Here is a 16,585-nt window from a genome sequence, read left to right as displayed (position 1 = left end):
CAAATACTTCTTCTTTTGGACTTGCTGAAACATAACAGATGTAAAAAACATCTGAAAGGTAAGGGATGATATGCAATGTTACCAAGGAGGCACAGTGCCTGTGTCAAACTCACCTTAGATGGCATTTCTTTTTCCCTTTAAAAGTCTCTTTTACATGTTTTCCTTTCATTTTCTCCCCAATTAGCTTTTTCAGTAGAGTTAAACTGGAGGCTAATCCCTTTAATTTTGGGGTTGTCTCCATCAGGGTACTTGAGAGAAATCAATTCTAACTAATTAAGTGTTTAAATTCAAGGCAGAGAAGTCAACCTGCATGAGTCCACCTTACCTGTTCACAGCAGCCTGACCACAATTAAGCAGAGTTTGTTTCCACCATGGACAATGGACAAGAGGATGTTGTTACAGGACAAGAGGGGATGGCTTGAAACTGAAAAAGAGTAGAAAGAAATAAATTCTTTACTGTGAAGATGGTGAGGCACTGGCACAGGTTGCCTGGAGAAGTTGTGAATGAGCTGAACACAAGTCCTTTCCCTCCTTGGAAAGAACAGTGGCTTCTAGGATATTTTTAGCTGGAAAGTATTACCCCCTCCTTCTCCTTCAGCAAATAATAATACATAATAATAATAATAATAATACAGTTGCATGTAATAATTTACTGCAGTAATAGGAAATATTAAAAATGCCAACAACTGTTCATGCAAGACCTGCTGAAAAGAACTTTTGTGCTTTTAAAAATCAACAGTCCAACACTGAAATGGGAAGTTAATGTGATCCCCTTTGTGCAGCTGAGTTTGACACATATGGGAGTGCTTTGTGTCAGTTTTTTGAGCCAGCACAAGCATATGGGATCAGACACAGAGGAGGAGTTCTGAACTTTTCTGCAGACAGATGAATGAATTCAAGCTGAAGTAGCAGCACAGATCCTGCAGTAGCCAGTCCAAAAATAGTCAAGAAATCCCTTTTCTACATTTAGCACTGTGTTCATTGATGAGCTCCTAGGCTAGCTTGAGTTTTACAAGAGCTGTAGCTCTTTATTTCTACAGTCAAAAGAGTGCAGGAGTTTTGAATATTAGCATGATATTATCTCCCTTTTTGATTTCATTGCATTCAGCATGGCTGGCTCCACTAAATGACACAGAAATCTTAACTGTAACAGAAAGATGGTTTTGAAAGAGGGTTTCTTGGCAGACTATTATCCATTTTGTACCACTTTTCCTTGCCTTGTTCTGTCTCCTTTATTCTTATATGAGAAAGAAAGACAGATTTTTCCTCTCCTTTTTCTTTCTTTTTCAGCCTCATCTAATTCTTGTGGCTGATATATAAGAGCACTGATAAAATGTAGTTTTTCATTTCGGCAGCTTTTTTTTAAAACAGATTCCATAGCATGATCCGACCAGTGACAAATGACCCAGCACTTCCACTTGGAATAGTAACGCTGAATTATCTGGCTTCCTGGGGTCTGATGGAGATGCAGTGAGAATTAAAAAAAATTACTGCAGGAGCAGTGGTGACTGATGTAGGGTCTGCAAGCTGAGCTTTTGACCTCAGCCGTTTCTACAGTAACTGTGCACTGCATTGTGCTTTCTATTCTCAGACTCGCCTTGGAAGCCAATTAAATTAAAAGGCTATTCATTTCATGATATTTGTCTCCAGGAGGCTCAAATAGAAATGCAAACGATTCCTGTTCAGAGTTCCCTGCATCAGAGAAACTGATATTGTACTGCTAATTTGTGATAACACCGCCAGCCAATATGCAATCTGCAGTGATTTAAAAGATGTGCATAGGATGTACGCTGAACTTACAAACACTGATTAGGGAGATCATGGAATTAAATCTTCTGAGGGGCACGTCTTTCAAACCCTCAAGGCAGCTCTTTTTCTTGGTTTAATCAGATAGTTAATCACTGTAACTCAGGCTTTCCAAGAGCCAGATTCATCAATACCAGGAAACATGGATTTGTAGTATTGAACAGTTACAGTCTCAGGAAAGTTTGGTGAGAAGAAAAGCTGTAAAAAGGTGGTTGGTAAGTGCTTGGCTGCTTTAAAAAAAGCAATGGAGGAAATGAGGGAATATTTCCTACTAAAAATAAAGAATCATTTGAGGACTGATTCACTAGTTTGAACAAGAGAGAAACATATTCCCAAATACTTTGTTCTCTTAAGGACTAGTCTTATTTCCAGCTCAGTGAGAAATTAACATTTTTGTCAAATCACAGAAAACAAATTGACATGAAACATTATTACACTGTGCTTTTATTCTAAATTAAGCTTGTGGTATAGTTCCCATGTCACTTGGAGCAACAGTAATGTCAGATCTGGAGGAATGACCTTCACACTGAAGGGAAGCGAGAGGACTTGAACACCATCCTGCAGGATACGAAATTACATCCTGCAATGTGCCATTTGCAGATCATTTTTGCAGGCTGGCAACCACAAATTGAAACCTGCCTCTCATCAATGGTCAGATCAAATGTTAGGGCTTTCCTAATGGCCATGGGACTGAAAGGCTTGTTGATAGAGAAGATGTGGGTTTATAACAGAGGCGGTTTACCTGGACATGGGTGACAGGATGTAATAAGCCAAATGAGGCTGAAATGACAAAAATGTCTCCAGGCTTATGAAAACCTGGAGCACTATTTCTAGGAAAACTCAGCAGTTTAGACAAAATTGTCAAGCACTTTAACTACCTTTTCAGAGAGATGAAATCATTCTGGGCCAGAGTCATTCACCTGCAGTGCTGAACCCCACGGACCTTCCACCAGGGGTGAGCTTCAAGACAGTGGGTTGAGAAAATGAACTTGCTTTCCTCTGTCCTCATTAAATTAGTTTTGTTTTCTTCCCTTCCTGACTCCTAATAAAGTTCCAATCAGTTACTGAAGTATTCAAGACAGAAATATTTAAGGTGAAAACTGGTAAGTAAGAATAGGGTTCTTAAAATGGCTTGGAAGTAGAAGCAAATATGAAAATTTCATGAAGGTCACTGCAGCATTTCTAGTCATTCTCTACTACATTGACTAGAAGGCACTCAATAAAATGAAAGGTGAATGATTTAGAGATGACTGAAGAAGAAGCTTCTTTTCAGCCTGAGGATTTTATGCCACAAAGTAGCAAAACGGGTCAGCTGTTTAGCTGGCTTCCAAAAAAGCATGAAAAATACTGTAGTGTACTGCAAACCAAAACACCTGGAGGGGTTTGTATGTGTGCATGGATTTGTATTTCACAGCACAGGTGGAACAGTGAAAGCAAGATTTGCACACTAAGGACCAGGAACTCTGTGCTGGCACAATTTTCTATAAATTGCCCTGTAATATTTCTTGAACTATCTTCTGACATGGTTGCAATATGCCCTGCTGAAAGAGAAGATGCTGCAATAGAAAATGCATAGGTCTGTTGGATATGGAGCTTCCTGCCTTTCCCTGTCCTTTGTTGCCCAATTTCCTTGCTTTGAGATCGTTTTCCTTATTACTGTAATAATTGCAGAACATTAACTTTGAGTTTGATGCAACAGTGATGGGGCAAAATTTGTTTACCTGCCTCAGTTTTGCATTAGATGATGAGGTCTCATCAGAAGAAGGAAGGAAAATTATCTTTGATAATTTATTTTTGTTTGGTTCTCCAAGTATAACAATCAGTTTCTAAAAAAACTCCAACAGCTTTTCAAACCTTTTATCTTTCTGTATGACTTCTTCCAAACTAAGTCTTTTCCTGAACGTGAGTTTACTTGAAAAGAGAGGAGAGAAAGTGGATTTTTTCAATTCAATTTTCTTAAGGAAAAAAACCTATTTTAAAAGACTAACTTTTCCTTCTAAAGGACAAATTTTTCTTTTCAAAAGAAAGGTATCTTTGGAAAAACCTAAAGAGAGAAATTCCAAGTGGAGCTCATTGCTGCAATGTAATTGTGGCCGAAGACACAAGCTAGTTTTGAAGGACTTTATTTTATAGAAGCAATGACATTTAATTAGAAGAGTTAATGATAAAAAGAAGTGTAATGAAAGGGAAAGAAAACTTGTTTCATGTAAGGATTTAACAATGCATTCAGGACAAGACCTGATTAGGACAAATTACCTCATTTATTTCCTTTGTATGAAGTGTTCTTTACAATCACTTCAGGCATGTTGTCCTGTCCAGTGGTATGAGAAGACCTGAGATCTGGAAGTTTATTCCTGTGAAAGTAACAGAGAAAATACACTTTTAAATGTGGAAAGGTATCTGACCATCCTGATTACAGTGAATAGGGACAGTGTTAGCAGATGCTGCATCACGCACATACTTTATTATGTTATTTTGCTTTTGTATTTTTAACACAGAAAATGTAGTACTTTTTGCATGAAAGTAGTGGGAAAAAAAAGGAAAAAAAGCACCCTAAAAAAAGCTTTGACTTTCTATGTAAACTTGAGCACTTTTAAATGAAGCTCATTTCAAAAATAGAAAGCATTAGTAAGGAAAAGAATTTTGGTGAAGAATAAATCAATGGGAGTTTTTACTGACACACTCCTCTTATTCATTGAAACATGGCACCTCATTTTAGGCACACATAAAACATGCACAGGATGGTGCTGGTAGAGAACACCTATTTCTCACTAAGAGTAAATTCAGCAGGCTATGCTGTTCCAAAGCACCAATCTTTGGTGACATAGAAGTAAGACATCCCTAAAAATAAGCTTTTTTTAAGGAAGATGAAAAAAACAAATTCAGTCACATCATCAATAAAAGAAAAAACCCCTGAGACTTAAATCAGAAGCTTCTAACTAGCCCCCCCCTCTCCCCCTTAGTTAAATTTCTGGTGTTTTCTAAGGAAAGCTATTGAGATAAAGGAGTATAAAAGAAGAGACAATTTTATGAGTTCATTTGTATAATTAGAGGTTTAAACCATGAGGATCAGCCATGTTCTGCCTTGAAAGGTCAAATGCATTCGAGTATTCATATTTTAAGAATTAGGCCGAAAGAAGATTCAAAATTAGAGGGTATTTTGATCAAAATTTTTAAGTCTCTCTCAAGTAAACCAAAGTTAATTAAATAAAATTGCTCATGGCTGATTAGAGTGTACATTTGACCATCAGTTGCATCTCACATTCTGCTACCTACCAGCTGGAACGTTGATGAGACTTTTTATAACTTCATTAGAGCTACCTTGTGGAACAATTTAATCATATAAACTCTTATAATGCAGATGCACAAGTACAACAATACCAGCTGCTGGCTTCTGGTCCTGTCATGCTGCTCTACCCCTTTACTTCTCGCCCTGCCATACAGCACATCCCTGCCACATGGGGACTGCCTTTGCAGGATGCTCAGCTGCAAGAACAAGCTGATTTTTGCTGCCTAACATCCAAGGTGCAGAGTTCCTGAAGGAGCAGTAAAGACATGGGGCTTCACAGGCCCAGATCTTACTGAGGGAACCTCCTGAACAACGTGGTTATCTGACAACGTAGACAATATTTTTGGGTGTTTTCTTTTTTGGGGGGGTGAGCAGGTAAGTTAACACTGAGAGGACAATATCCACCTATCTAACTGCTTGAAATTATTCTTTTGATTCTCTTCCTCAAGGAATTCTGCAGGGCTCTGGCACAGGGCTGTCCTCTCTCACCAAAGAGGAAAAAAAAGCTTTAGCCAAAATGAAACATTTGGATTTTCAGGATAAAATGGCTTAATGTCTTCTCTACAGCAAAACAGTGGAAGAAAAAGAAGCAGCAGCACTGCAAACAAGTGAGGTGACACAGCTCAACATGCAGCCCTCCTTACTATGCAGCACACCTGCTAGTGCATCACATTTGAATAGTACCATTTATCTTTATAACCCTTTTCTTTCTAGACTGTATTTCATTTATTTCTTTGTCTGACCTCCAACTCCTCTGTCAGAGGTGGTACAGACAATAAGCAGCAGCAATGGGAAGGAGAGTAGAGGCAGAGAGAAGTATCAATTTATACCACAGAGAAGTATCAATTTATACCACAGTCTTGGTGACTAAACACTGAGTAGCATCTCTTCAGAACTAGCACAATCTCTGAAAGGTTCCCATATGTTCGAGGCTGACTGTGTGCACGCATGATAATCAGCTTCAAATTATAATCAAGATATTAGAACGCAACTTTGCAAAGCAAACAGCTGAGAAGATCAGCAAATACTTGTCATGGAGAAGACAACAGAGCTTTGGAGGGGAGAATCTGGCCCCCTTCAGCTTCTGGCTGATCAGTGTTCAGCGTGGGGAGGGAAAGAGCCCTTGCAGGGGGACTGCTGAGGGCACTGCACCGATGGGACCTCTCCCTCATGTCTGAGAAGAGTAGTAGCCAAGCTGTGTCACTCCTGTTTCCCTCAAAAAATAACTCTAAAAAATTACCTGCAATGCAGAACGAATGTTGTCTAGATAAAGTCCCCTTGCCATGAGGGTTGAAAGGATTATTTTTTTTATTGCCAGTCCCCAAAATGAACCGTACAAGAAGACTCACAGAGGAACAAGGTTCTCAGTGATTCAGCTTTTCTGCACAGCAACAGCAGGACAATGTGCTTCAGTCCTAACAGGCTGGCATCAAACTGCCTTCTCCCCTTCAAGGCCTGAGGACTTCTCTTCCACAGGACTCCTCCAGCAATCCCAGTAGTGCCATGGGCATGCAATGGCATAGATGGAGTGCACATACCCTGGGCTCTGTTTGCAGCAGCAGCTCCATGCAGCCTCTCTCCCTGTGCATATCAAACAGAGTTCATGGTGATAATTTAAACATTTGTTCTTGTTCCCCACTTGGTCCCTTTTTTTTTTTAGTATCCCGAAGGCCTCCGCATAGGAAAAAGCAGGTGTGGGAGTAGCTAATGAGATATTCATTAAGATCAGATTTTGATAGAGATGACAAGCCAACTCAGCCCCAAACTTCTGCTTCTCAGCATTCAGCTTTAAGGATCGTTTTGTTTTACAGCCAGAAAAACTACCTGCAGTAGCATTGCTGGGGAACTAAAGCCTCCAGCCACATTTAGCTTCCATTTCAGCTACTCTGCATTGAATATTCCCCTTGGAAATTCAGAGAGCTACTGCACTGTCTGTTACATGTGTTATATAAAGACAATCAGGATGAGGTATTTGGGCACTGACCTGCTTGATTTTATTTTTGGCATTCTCTCCTTCCTACCCCACCACATATATTTGTGAAGCATGAAGTACATTCACCCTTCCTGACTCAGTTCTATTCTTTTTCAATCCTGACAGAACACTTGAGGTTGGTAAGTGAACTGTGCTAGGCTGGGTCATGTTTTCAAATGAAGAAAAAAACACCCCACAGCCCTGAAGCAGATTGATATAATTTTGGTTTCATAGCTGACAATCATTTTTCATCATTGTTTCAAGCATGAAAGATTTAGCGGTGGCTGCATAAAACTTCAGTGGCACAAACCTTTGATGTTCTGTCAAGCAGCTTTGCTTTTCCCCCTGTCATACAGACAGCAGTCACAAATTACTCCCTGGCAATCCTAGGTGAGGATTATGCAGATTATTAGAAAAAGATGAGGTTTAAAGAGTTATTAAAAGTACCTCTGTGTTTCAGCAACACGCAAACACGCAATTGTGTCCTTCACAAAACCTCTTGGTTTTCTTATTTTAATGTGCTGCTGGTTTTCCTCTGTGTCAACTGATTTCTTTGGTTGGGCATTTTCTCCTCAGATTCCAAGTAATCAAACTGTCATGAGCATCCTCCTAAGAGAAAGCACTGGAACAAACAGAAAACCACCACATTAGCAATCTGCTTGTGAGCTGCAAACACATGCACAGAGGCTGAGCAGAGCACATGTTTCTCTGAAGGGCCAGTTGTGCTACTTGGAGTGTGACTCTGCAGGATAAAGCTACATGGCAATATAGAATTAGAATATAGTGTCCTATTTTATTTTAAGCTACTGCCTTCTTGAATGGATGTACCATCTGTTTCACCACTAATGAATTCAGGACAATTTTTTGCCCTGGCTTGAGTTCCACTGGGTTGTCCAGAGTTTTCTCGTGGGCACCAGTTTAAATTAAATAGGTGAAATGCCACTGCAAGAATTAATGCTTAAAAATCCGTGTCTTATCCAGTAAAGTCTTTCACCTAAACAGTGTGTGATCTTATTTTTTTTTTAATCTGCAGTTTTATTTCATCAACAGCATCTGCAGTTTGCTGTGTTCTGTATTTTGCTATGACACTGGATTCTGCAGACCCCTGGAGCACACGTTCCCCTAACTACCATTGCAGTTTTGGGGATGCAGGTCTCAGATATTTGCTTCACGACTGCAAGTGATTTTTATCATCCAAATGGGCTTTACCTGTAAGATGGTGATAACAAAACTTCTCCAGATAATTGATCTGCCCAAGGTTGCGCAAGAAGTGGAGGTTAAGGAATATCAGCATCTTCCTCAGAGCTTTGGAAATTATTACTATGGATCATTATTAAGATCTTTGAATTTTTGAATGATGCTTGGGCTCTGTTGCAAATACTTTACAGGAAACTGCCCTATTTGAGTAATCTCTGATGCAATGTAGGAAGAGCACAGCAGGTTAATGAAGGGATGAGAGGAAAGTAAGAATAACTAATAATAAGTGAAAGAAATAGGCTTAGTTGTCTGTACAAGATTTGCAGATGAGCGTTTCATACACACAGTCATGTGGAGATAGATAGGCATTCAGATCCCCAAAACTGAGTAATTCACTCCAAGTAACTCAAATTTCATGGCTTTCAAGATTTAAAGTGACCTCTTCAAAGATTAGACAGTGATGAAAGATCAAATCAAGCAAACTTTTCCGGTCTTACACCTTAAGAAGTCAATGGTACTATGCACACAGCATTTTATGGAATTATATTTTGCTGTGCTTGTACTCACTTATTTCTCAGTATTTAATTATCAAATACCTCAATGAACTCCTCAGGATACAGCTACAACTCAAAAATTATTCACTGAAAAGAGCTGTTGAAGAACATTTGACACACAGAGGAATCCATTTGTAGAAAATCCCCAATCAGCAAAATTCATTGACTAAATTATACATGATTAATTATTCACCCATCTCTCACCACACAACTTCCCCCCCTCCCCTTTGACAAATTCCTAAAATGATCAAAATGCTGATCACAGCCCAACAGTTTATACAGCCTCTTGCCTTTATGTCTCCCTTCCAGCTTCTTCCCTCCAGTCCTTTAGTAAGCAAACCCTTCTGGTTCAGCAATTTGGCGAACCAGAGAAATTTTGACTTGCAATTATATAACTGCTGCAAGGCACTCCAGTCAGCAGGAATGCCATCCAGGAGATTCACAGCTGGAAAAATGAAGGAACAGCCGTCTCCCCCTGCCACAGGACTTTTATTGGGTATGCAGCCTTCGGTTTTGAACGCTTTGATTTATTGGAGGGAGAAGCAATGTGAAAACACTGTCAGGCTTCTGCAGCCACTGAGATATTAGACTGCTCCATCCATGTACATCACGCTCAGGAAAAGCACAAGAATCTGGAGGGCTATAAATTAGAACATCCTGGAGGTGTGGAGTGGAAGGAGGAATCAGGAGGGTAAACTTAGCTTGTGATTAGCTTTAAATCCTGAGAAACATGAAACAAATTCTGGCTGCTTCATGAATTACACCTTGCCTTTCCCAATTGTTCCTTTATTTGTAATTCTCCAGCAGAAGTGCAGACCTACACTCTCCCTGCCCCTGGCTTGCAGCCACTTGGGCCAGCAGGATCTGCCTGCTCTGTTGTGCTCTTTTTCCCACATATCTTTTTTAGAAACCACTTATTGAGATCTTAGACCTGATGTATTTTTAATTCTGCTGTGAAATCCTTACTTAGAGAAGATGCTGCTTTGGCTGTCAAGGCCTTCCACCAAACTGTGGATCACACTCTTTTCTGCCCTTCACAGCAACCGTATTCCCACTTCTTAAGGGATCTCTTTTAAAGGGAACTCTTTTAGTCAAGAGAAATGAGCTCTCTCTTCCCACCCTGTCTGCGCAGTGCCTGGTTTATACTATTTATATAACAACTCTCCAACCATTAAAGGGTAAACTGCAGCTACAAAATTCATGCTGCACAGATTTCTAAACCTGAAATAACTTTTACCTGTGTGTTACAATTTGTATTAGATCCCATGGTCCAAGGCTCTGTAAACGATTTTCAGTCCTGAACCAGACCCATAACTTCCTTCACAACTGATTTCTGGAGTGTAAGGTTCCATATGAGGTTCTGTATCCTCCTCAACTCTAAGCCTGCTTGCAGGTGATCCTCCTCTGCATTGGTTGATCTCAATTAGCCTAAAAAGAGCCAGGGCCTCTTTTGCTCCCATCCTGTACACAAGCATGGAATCACTTAAATTCCCTGCACAAATGTCATCATTCACATCTTCAGCTCCTCAGACAAAAGGGACCTTTCCAGCAGAATACATTGGAACTAGACCTCCTTACTGCAGGGTTGTCCCTTTAAATCATTTCCTAGGGCTCACTCCTGGCTTGGGGGAGGGGAAGGGAAGGCAGGAGAGCCTGGAATTTTGGGGGGGGGGCAGTTGACTGCAGCTCTTAACTAGTCATTTTGCAGCTAACCTCTGTAAGGCAGCTCTCTTCCACATGGTAAATAGGCTTATTTATTCTTCTCACATCTCATTACTAATGCTTTCAATGTATCCTAACTAGACAAGCAACCAGCTTCTGTCCTTGGATACCAGCCCAGTTCTCCTTGACTTCACCAGCAGGCACAGACTATCTGAGGAAAGAATTCAGCTCAGTATAGTATTTACACTACATGCTAATTATTAAAACAGCCACCAGCTCCTGTTTCATAAGCAAAGATATAAATTCCAGGTCATTACATAAAATGACTTTATAAAGCATTTGCAGAGACCATTAACTTAGCTACAGCTCTCTGCTCACCCTTGAGAGGAACAGGGACATCTGAAACAGCAGCACCCCACTCTCTCCTCTCCTGCAGAGGTGTGGTTGCAAACCAGGAGGGATGTTGCCCACCTCACTCACTGCCTGGTCCTCGGTGGGAACTTGATTTAAATTCTGTGGGCAGCAGGTGAGGGAAGCGATTCTGTCCCTCTGCTCTGCTCTGGGGAGACCCCACCTGCAGTGCTGCCTCCAGCTCTGGAATCCCCAGCACAGGAAAGACATGGACCTGTTGGAGCAAGTTAATTAGATGGATGGAGCACCTCTCCTAGGAGGAAAGACTGAGAGAATTGGGGTTGTTCAGTCTGGAAAAGAGAAAGCTTTGAGGTGACCTAATTGCAGCCTTCCAGTACCTGAAGGGAACCTAAAAGAAAGATGGAGAGGGACTATTTGCAAGGGCCTGTAGTGACAAGACAAGGGAGAATATCTTCAAACTGACAGAGGGCAGGTTTAGATTAGACATTAGGAAGAAATTCTTTACTGTGAGGGTGCTGAGGCAGAGAAGCTGCCCCATCTCTGGGAGTGTTCAAGGCCAGGTTGGCTGGAGCTCTGAGCAACCTGGTCTGGTGGAAGGTGTCCCTGCCCATGGCAGGGGGTTGGAACTGGGTGATCTTTAAGGTCCCTTCCAACCCAAACCATTCTGTGATTCTCTGATTTCGTGGTACATCAGGAAAACCAATTTGAGATCTTGCAGATGATCCAACAAGAAAAGGTGAGGGGATGTCTTCCTGTGAGTAAAACTGTGCTACAAAGCAGAGTCATTCCCAGGCCTCTCTCAGGTGTCCTGTGCCTCATTTCTCCATCTGTAAAATAGGGCTAATAGTTCCCTCACACACAGGTGATAGGGAGATGAAAGATGCTCAAAGATTAAGTGTAGTCCATAAAAACATGACAAGTTTGATTCGGTATAAGCTGGTGACAACTGTAAATTTCAAAGGCAATTCATTTCACAGATTTTAGTGCCATTTCCAAACGTTTATGTCTACTCTGCTACTGCCGTTCACTTTGCAAATCCACAGCTATGGAATAGAAGCCATTAAGGGAAGGGGGGAGAAGCCACAGTTTTTGTAAGAAGTGATCAGGAGCAAATTAATTCATGTAGGCTATGAATTTTGCATCGGTAGGTTTCAGTGCAAATCCAATTGCAGTAAACAGTTTATATTCCCCCTCTAGCTATTGTTTTGAGCTATCTTCAGATGCATACTGATCTCCCTGAATTGCTTTATAGGCTCTTAACATTGCAGAGGTTTTCTTTGCAGCTGATAACCCCAGGCTGGTACCTCCAGGCTAAAAGCTGACGCTGTAGAGCTCATGTGTACCAGCTCAGTGGAGCTGTGCTATTGGATAGCTCAGGGTCTCATTTGTAATTAAAGAGTAGAAAAAATTGATTTCTGAAAAACAGTTCTGGGATGAAGGTGGAGTTTGCTGTGAACTCAACAGCTCTGGAGTTTCAGACAACAGCTTTTAAATTTTTTTTCTGTGCAGGGAAACAGCCTGTCAGAGGTTTGTGCTTCTACCACCTAACCAGTCACAACTCACTGCCCACACAGTTGTGCCAACAAACTGATCACAGTATTCCAAGTTGAAATCAAAAGAAATTAATTCTAGGTGATCTACCTAATCCAGAAACGGATTAATGAGCACAGCTAAGGGAGCAGGGGTGTGTGAACATCCCTAAAACTATGACACTGTCTGGGGAAAAAAAGCCTCTTTTGGTAGCTTTCCCAGCAACCAGCTCTCAGAGAAATCATCCTCAATTGATATGACCAAAAAGCAAGTGATGAGAGCCCTTATAAACCTAGTAGGAGTCAATTTAAAAGACAAAAAAAGGGCACAATTGAGGCCTTTCTCCTGACACTCCCTGTTCAGGGCTCCATGCCCATTGTTAACAGCCGATAAAAGATTTCTCTCAGACATTCTTCGTGCCACTTCCACTGTTCCCATACTGCTGGCTGGTGGCACTGCACGTGAAGACCTCTTCCTGCCAGACTTTTAAACAATGCACAGACACACAACTCACTCCAACTTAGATCTGACACTTTTCCTCAAGATTAAATGGGCTACTCGCAGAGACAGACAACTCAGTAACTTCAAAGCTCCCTGCCTTAGCTAACAAGAAACAAATTGCTTCCCCAGTGACTCCTCTCGAGGGAGTAATGCAGGATAAACCTGTGATATTTGCATTAATTCATCTTTAAATATAAATCGGAATAGATTCTGTTTCTGTAATATATTTCCACATTATTTAAATGGACTTGTTTTAAAAGCCAGTAACATGTTTGCTTTGGGAATATTTTGCATTTATATTTACCTTTTGGCTGGCAGTTCATTTTATGGGAAGATCTGTTGGAACCAAAGCAGTTGAGGATTACAAAGATTTTAGAAGGGATTTACATCTGAGGCCCCTTTCATCACGACTTTCAGCAATGCTACTTTTCTTAGTTTAGTGACATTTAAGGATATTGGAAATATTTTGGTGACAGACCCCCCCAGTGAGCTCAGCTGCCCGAGGAGAGCTGGGCTTTGTTGCACCTGTCCTGATTCCTGCTGCCTGTGGAGCAGGTTTGATGAGCAGACATCAAAGCCCTCTGCAGAGGGGCTCGATTTCATCGTCCCATTTTTTGTAGTGGGGGAAACTGAGATATGAAGGAGAGAAGGGAACAATATTGCCTGAAGGCCAGTAGAAAAAGGATTAGTTTTTTTTCTTGTTTGCTCACAACAAGCACCATAGGTTACAAGTTGCTCACTCACTCCATCCTCTCCATTTATGTCAAAGTGCTTTGAGACCATTATTAGGGTATTCCTGCACTACCTAGTCCTGTTTTAGGATTCATTATCCGGTTACCTACACTTCCCTCTGCTGCTGGGGGAACTCTGCAGCTGAGCAGGTGTAGAAGGGACCTGGTATCACCCCAGTGCACTGTCAGCATCTTTTAGTTTAACCTGACAGTAAAAGTGGACTTCAGTAAAATGTTGTCAATGGAAGGACCCGAGGCACGAGATGGGAGAGTGTATGTGCAAATCTGTAAGACTGTGTAAGCTCAGACATCCATCAAAGTGAAGAAAAACCTTTCTGAGGCTCAGCTCCTCTTCAGCCCAAAGAGCTCCCAGGCTCCAGGTGCTCTCTCACGGCATTGCTGGCCTGAGAAAGCAGAGCTGCTGTGCTGTTTTCATTGCTGCCCTAACCCACAGCAGCCACACGTGGTGTCACACGGTGTCGGCGATGACACCCCACTGCCTGAGCAGCTGCATCACTCCTGGCCTTTGTTTTATCTCCTGATTAGCTGCAAGAAATTCGCTGTCACACAGAAATCAGATTGACTCCCACCGCACTGGTTGGGAACAGTATTTGTGCAAAGACTCTCTAAAGGCAGACGTGAGGTTCTGTATTTTTTGATAAAGTTCACAACTGAATATTATGAAGTGGTGGTGGGAAATCAATACTTTGGTCACTGGGTAAATGCTTTTGAGTTCTTTTACTGGCTCTAAGATTTACTGTTTAGCCACTCCAATTCCCATCATGTGCAAATGTTTCCTATATTAATAGAAGAAGAGTGATTTGTGGGCAGTGAATGGGAAACAGGACATCAATTTAATGGGGCCATTTGGGGTTAGCACAAAATGACAGAACAGCAGGAAGCAGTTAAAAGCTTCCCTCTCAGCAATCAAAGGCCTGCAATTTTGAGTCTTTTCCTCCAATCAAGTAGTGCATTGATGAGAAACCAGTTCTGATAATGACCTTTGAAAGACCTCATTCTGGCCTTCTGGGGTAATTAATTTCTCTAACTGTGGTGTCCTAACAGGAGCTCAGCAAATGCACGTCATCTACACAATCACTAGAGATGCATGACAAATGGCAGAAACCAAGGGGAGATTTCTTTGCCCTTATCTTGGCTGAATTTTTTTCCTTTGAAGGCTCCTGATCTGACTTGCTGGTATTGCTTTTTCTATGTGCATCTTCCTCTCTCCTACCTGTCTGTCCCAGTTCATTGAAATTATGGATAGACCATCCTTACTAATTCATCAGTCCTACTGTAGCTCAATGCATGAGTTCCTTCCTGTGCTGCATATTTTTACATTTCATTCTATAAGGCTGCTCCTAGATCAAGTCATGCTCACATTTCATTCCAAGCCTTAGTTCAATTAATATCATGTTTTTGGCAGTGCTGAAAAGAAACTCTCCTTTTTCTTTCAAAGGCAGCCATGGAGTGCTGAATGCCAGCTTCCCTAGATGGGGAATGGTAGGTGTTTGCTCTCAGTCCTGCTAACATCAGGAGTTGTATTTCATTATATAAAAATACACCTTCAACCAGTGACAACAAACCTGCTAGCACAGACTGAGCTCCTGGAAAATGCCAGGAACGTATCAGGACAACACAGTAGCTTTCAGCTGATTTTAGTGACCATTCCACAACCTGCTTTTAGAGCTCCAGTTTTCAGTTTTAAGGCTCTTCTGCCTTTTCCCAGTATGCTGGAGATGGTGATACCCATGATCACTGTGACTGCTCTGCTGGGGAGCTCTGCTTGTAAAATAGGAACAAAACTGACTGCCATGAGCTGGTAGGGACCCCAACTTTTAAATTTCTCATGCTGCGCTTCAGTGACTTTTCAAGCTCCTAATACCAGCTCAGAAATGCCGTGAAACACTGACCTGGCATGAACTCCCTCTGTCAGTTCAGATCTGTTCCAAACCTCGGCAGGCGTTCTGCCAGATCTGGGATCATCCATCCCCCCCTGCAGCTGGCAGAAAGGTGACACAGAAATCACAGCACTTGCAAAGGCCATCCTGTGTGCCCCAGCTAATTCCCCACAGAGGCACCGTGTTGAGCCCACGCAGGATTCACACCAAATCATTAGGAGCATTTGAAAAGGGAACACAACACCCTGCTCCTGCCATCCCTGGAAACAGGAGAGCTTCCTCTCCCAGCTGTGTCTCGGGATTCCTGCTCTTTGCCATCTTGTTGTTAGCCAACAAACCCCACGTGTAGAGGGGTGAAGGAGAGCGCTCGATACGACAATTACAGGCTATACTTGAAAATTGTTTTCCTAAGCATGGTCAGCCAACCTGCTCATGGCCTGGCACTGAGCAGGAAAAACATCTTATGTAGCATATATTGTGAAGAAACTGCCATATGAAGTGTGGAGGACAAAGGCAGAAACATGTATGGACTGTATTCTAAGGCAGCAAAACAAATTCTCCCTCTGTAGGGTCTAGGAAAGTCACGAGCACAATCAACTTTTAAAAATCATTTAAATAGTTGTCATGACCCTATTCTTACCTTGTGTCTGTTGATTTGGCTCCCATGATGCCTGAATATCTTTTCTGAAGCCAGTTTGCTATCTATTGTCTGTGCCTGATGAGAGCTGTTATTTCTGATTATATGCTTTTCCTCTGTATTCCAGATCTCTGTGCTTTCTCTCCCTCAGCACATTTCTCCCTAAGCACTGAAGGTGCCTGATGCAGGTACCACCTCCAGCACGCCCTAGTGGGTAAGAACAGAGCAAGAACATGTCACACCTTAGCCTAAGACTGCAACCAAGGGGCAATATCCTCACATCTTGAAGTGCCTTTATACTGTGCTACCCCCATGCTCTGGAAGTTCTGCAGGATTTCCATGCTAAATACGGTTCCATCGTTCTTTTATTCATAAAAAGTCCCACTGCAGAAACAAGCCAGGCAAGCCAAGCTCCAGCTGTCTATGAATTTAT

General features: G+C 41.7%; 1 long non-coding RNA gene across 1 annotated transcript in view; it reads right to left on the bottom strand.

The window, feature by feature from the left end:
- The window catches only part of LOC114002168, a 70,670-nt gene extending 54,338 nt beyond the window's left edge, over positions 1-16,332 (bottom strand). The window contains exons 1-5 of the long non-coding RNA XR_003545782.2: positions 16,156-16,332; positions 7,515-7,689; positions 6,445-6,676; positions 4,063-4,160; positions 326-424 (exon numbers count right to left, since the gene is read on the bottom strand). This is a non-coding gene — a long non-coding RNA (uncharacterized LOC114002168). The remainder of the gene's footprint in view (positions 1-325; positions 425-4,062; positions 4,161-6,444; positions 6,677-7,514; positions 7,690-16,155) is intronic.
- Positions 16,333-16,585: the final 253 nt, after the last annotated feature.

This window comes from Pipra filicauda, unplaced genomic scaffold (assembly GCF_003945595.2).
Source record: "Pipra filicauda isolate LSUMZ 115617 unplaced genomic scaffold, ASM394559v2 scaffold77_size3566232_pilon, whole genome shotgun sequence".
NCBI classification, from domain to species: domain Eukaryota; kingdom Metazoa; phylum Chordata; class Aves; order Passeriformes; family Pipridae; genus Pipra; species Pipra filicauda.
Note: the sequence above shows the minus strand (reverse complement) of the source record. Positions and strands in the feature narration are given on the sequence as shown.